This window comes from Oryx dammah, unplaced genomic scaffold, assembly GCF_014754425.2.
Source record: "Oryx dammah isolate SB20612 unplaced genomic scaffold, SCBI_Odam_1.1 HiC_scaffold_2816, whole genome shotgun sequence".
Lineage (NCBI taxonomy): Eukaryota > Metazoa > Chordata > Mammalia > Artiodactyla > Bovidae > Oryx > Oryx dammah.
This window is the reverse complement of record NW_024072872.1, coordinates 1-4,760: the sequence shown is the minus strand read 5'-3', so window position 1 is coordinate 4,760 and position 4,760 is coordinate 1. Positions and strand designations below refer to the sequence as shown.

The window sequence follows — 4,760 nt, the reverse complement described above, 5'->3', positions numbered from 1 at the left end:
CTTTCAAAAGATGGGAGTTTGATGTTCCAGCAAGTGCCAATGGTTGAAATTGATGGGATGAAGCTGGTGCAGACCAGAGCCATTCTCAACTACATTGCCACCAAATACAACCTCTATGGGAAAGACATAAAGGAGAGAGCCCTGTACGGTAGTTTTTAGTTTTATCGTCACAACTAATAGTAACAACTTAGGTCCTTCCCAGACTGAGCAGGATCAAGGCAAGGCATCATGACCAACAGGATGGTATAAGCCTTGTGGGGCATCACTGAGTCCAGTACAGCAAAGACCTATGAGTATGAGGGAAGAGTAAATAAACTTGGAGTGAAATCAACTGCCTATGAAAGAGGATACCGTCCATGGATATAGCACAGTGACATGGCTTCCAAACATGGATGGTCTGTGAAGCAAAGAGGATGGTAGAACCAAGACTCCAGGGGTTCAGGCTCATTTGAACTGGACACCCACCAACAGCCAGAGACAAGGGACAAAGCATCTGAGTGTCTAGAAGATAAAGCTTAGAAAGGGAAGGATCTAAAGAAGTTGGTTCTTAAATTCCAAAAATTCTAAGAATGATGACCAGGAACTTAATTTATTAACCCTTTACATGGACTGGCCACTAGACAAGGATTAGCAGAGGTTGAGCTCAATATGGTAAGGTTACATCAAGCATTTCGACATAGTTTTAGTCAGCTAGATTTTTCAGTACAACTATATCCTGGGGGTGAGGGGTATTCTCTCTGTTGTGATGGGCCTACATGCTGCTGCTGCTGCTGCTAAGTCGCTTCAGTCGTGTCCGACTCTGTGCGACCCCATAGACGGCAGCCCACCAGGCTTCCCCGTCCCTGGGATTCTCCAGGCAAGAACACTGGAGTGGGTTGCCATTTCCTTCTCCAATGCATGAAACTGAAAAGTGAAAGTGAAGTCGCTCAGTTGTGTCCAACTCTTTGCAACCCCATGGACTGCAGCCTATTAGGCTCCTCCGTCCATGGGATTTCCCAGGCAAGAGTACTGGAGTGGGGTGCCATTGCCTTGTCCAGGGATGACATGATTGAAATTAAAATCTTTTATAAGGAACTTCCCAGGTTGCGCTAACATTAAAGAACTTGCTAGCAATGCAGGAGACATAAGAAACCTGGGTTTGATCCCTATGTCAGGAAGATCCCCTGGAAGAGGGCATGGAATCCATGCTAGTATTCTTGCCTGGAGAATAATCCCACGGACAGAGGAGCCTGGTGGGCTATAGTCCACCGAGTCACAAAGAGTCAGTCGTATCTGAAGCAACTTAGCACTCAAGGAACTACTGCAGTTACTCTAAAAGTTAAACACAGAGTTACCATATGACTCAGCAGTTCCTTTCAAGAGGATTAAAAACACCCCCGCACTAAAATTTATACTTGGAATTTCATAGCAGTGTTGTTCATAATCAATAATTGGAATCAACACAAATGTCCATTAACTGATGAATAAAAGAACAAAAGTTGGTACATCCATACAGTCGGATATTATTCAGCCGTGAAAAAGGAATGAAAGGTACAATCTTGAGAAATTCAAACAAAACCAGAGTCTGGCAATAGTATGTGGAGAGAGTTATGGAACCAGGTTCTATGGGAAATGACGGGAGGAAGTGCTGGTGTTGGGACTCTAAATGGACCCGGTGTTCTAATAGGATGAGAGAGGAAGAGGGATGTGACTGGGACTGAGGTGCCAGGATTCTGTCTGGACATGGCTGAGGTGGTACTAGGGCATCACACCAACCATGCTCAGACCACGTCATGGCAGAGATGGCACACCCAGGTGTGGTCCCAGTGGTTACCTGTGCTGATTCCACCTGATTCTCTCATGCCTGTGACTGTGGACGGGTCACTGGTATGCTCTGTCCCTATATTTGGTCATGTGTATAACAAAAATATTATACATATGTTTACCTTGATGGCTTGTTCTAGAATGCTAAAATTAATTTTAAGAATCAAAGCTAAATCACTGGTGTAGAAAAATGCACCCAATGGAGGAGAATTACTTTGCTACCTCTCAATGTCTCATTCTTACCCATTCCAAAATCTAAGGCAGAGACATTTGACAATTTGGTTATTTTATCTTTTCAGGATTGATATGTATTCAGAGGGTGTGGCAGATTTGGGTGAAATGATCATGCATTTGCCACTGTGCCCATCTGCTGAAAAAGAGACCAAGCTGACCCTAATCTGAGAAAAGACAACAAACTGTTATCTCCCTGCATTTGAAAATGTAAATGGACTTTTCAGCATTTTTGACAGTGAGGTCAGAGGATGAAGAAAAATAGTGCCTGGCATGGCCAGGGCATTAACCTTCACCTCTGTGAACCTTTCTAAATACTAATGTAGTACTCTGAGTCTCAGGGCACTTTATAAAAATTGAATGTGTAGAAGAACTGTACTAGTTTTACTCAAGTTATAATTTTCAGCCAAATTTTTATTACTCAAACCCAATCTGGAATTCTCTACTTAATGAAATTTCATGGTTATACTTAGAGGTTGGACTATGGAAGCTCTGAGAGCCACACTGGAGCCTGGAGTAGATGGATCCTCAGAACACAGTGCAGAGGGTTTGATCCGAGAGAAGCATGATGTCAGCAATACATCAGAAAATATTCTGGTGTCCTGTGTAGGGAGACATGAGACCAGCTGCCCGTCAGGAGAATGTGGTAGTATTTGGAGGATGATTGACATGTATCTAGATAGATAGGGGGCAGTGGGGTGGAAGAAAGAGACAAAGGAAAAATTGTTCAGGAAACAATAATCTAGATATTTCAGTACATGGTTCTCAGACTTTTGAAGAAAGTGGAATAAAATCAATGAAGTAGTGTTCCATCATTATGCCTAGTACATATTTTAGTTGTTTCTGTTTGAACATTTCACGATCACTTCAGTTCAGTTCAGTTTAGTTGCTCAGTCATGTTTGACTCTTTGTAACTCCATGGACCACAGCATGCTAGATATCCCTGTCCATCACCAGCTCTCAGAGTTTACTCAAACTCATGTCCATTGAGTCAGTGATGCCATCCAACCATGTCATCTTCTGTCATCCCCTTCTCCTCCCGCCTTAGTGTTTCCCAGAATCAGGGTCTTTTCCAATGAGTCAGTTCTTCACATCAGGTGGCCAAAGTATTGGAGTTTCAGCTTTAGCATCAGTCCTTCCAACGAATATTCAGGACTGATTTCCTTTAGGATGGACTGGTTGGATCTTCTTGCAGTCCAATGGACTCTCAAGAGTCTTCTCCAACACCACAGTTGAAAAGCATCAATTCCTTGGTGTTCAGCTTTCTTTATAGTCCAACTCTCACATCCATACATGACCACTGGAAAAACCATAGCCTTTGTTGGCAAAGTAATGATCAAAACTACAAGAAATCATGCTCAACTAAAATGATGAACCAAAATATATATATATATATTGTAAGACCAGGCAATGAGGAGAGGAAAAGAGATGAGAAGGAATACAGAGTCTGCGTTAGTTTGCTCAGGGTGGTAGAAGGCTGTTATGAAGATGGAGACATTGCCCAAGGATGAGGGAGAGAAGGACAGAGAGAGATGGATGAAGGGTCACGTTGTGGAGTTCAGGGCTGCATACTTGAGGGTGTGCAGTCCACAAAAACACGGTGCAGATGGTGCTAAGGCCTTGGCCCAGTGGAAGAAGAAGTAAGGCAGCCACAGCGAGGAGGGAACAGGAAAAGGAAATCATGGTCTGCCTTCCACTGGGGATGAGGAGGGAAGAGGAAGAACCCGCCTGGCCCATCCCTGAGTTGGAGGGAGCAGAAGGTCTGAGGTTCCCACCCGCCCAGCGAGGGGCAGAGGGGGACGTGGGGCTGGGTGAGGGGCAGGGGAGGGGCAGGGGTGCAGCCTGCCAGGACCTGTGTCCCTGATCTGACCCCTCCACTCCCCAGGTGCTGAAGAGCCACGGACAAGACTACCTGATGGGCCTCAAGCTGAGCAGGGCTGACATCCACCTGGTTGAACTTCTCTACTATGTGGAAGAGCTGGACCCTAGCCTTTTGGCCAACTTCCCTCTGCTGAAGGTGAGCTCTCCCACGGCCCTGGGGGCCAGACACACCCCCACTCGGCATCTGCTCCCTGCACCCTGGGACTGGGGTGCTAGGGTCCCCATCCCTGTCCAGGCCTTGCTGCCCCGGGCTCTCCTCAGTTCACTCCAAGGCCCTGGTCTGGAGTGTGGAAAGAATCTGTCAAGCCAAGGACATCAGAGGTGGACTCTGCCCCATGGAAAACGCCCTGCCCTTTACCAGGAGGCAGACCCAAGGCTGGGTCTCTCTTGGCCCCTCTTCCACTTCAGCCTCTGTCCCTATTTCCTCTTTGCTCCCCTCTGTCCCACGTGTGTCCCTCTTTCCCTGAGTCTGTCTGAGTGGGTTTCCCACCATCTCACTTCTTCCCCTCAGCTCCTGTTCCTTCTCTCGCACGTTGATTTCTCTCTCCCCGTTTCTCTCTCTGAGGGCAGATTGGCTCCGACTGACCTCACACACGACCTTTCATGTTTTCTGTCTTCAGTTCCAGCCCCGTGTCCTAGCTCTTCTTGTCTTGACATCTGGAGCCTTAATCTGTGCTGATATCTGACACACTCCTCTTTGTTACACTGCACTCGAGGGTGAACCCGTCAGGATTGGTGTGTAGGAAGATCGGGAGCCGAATGGAGTGTTACACTAAGACCTCTCTGGGGAGAACACTTCTGGGCTATCCACTTCCTGTCTCATGGGCCTCCTCCTGGTGCTGATG

General features: G+C 46.6%; 1 pseudogene; it reads left to right on the top strand.

The window, feature by feature from the left end:
- The first annotated feature begins 6 nt into the window (after window positions 1-6).
- On the top strand, window positions 7-4,754 carry LOC120859751 (annotated as a pseudogene).
- The last annotated feature ends 6 nt before the right edge of the window (window positions 4,755-4,760 follow it).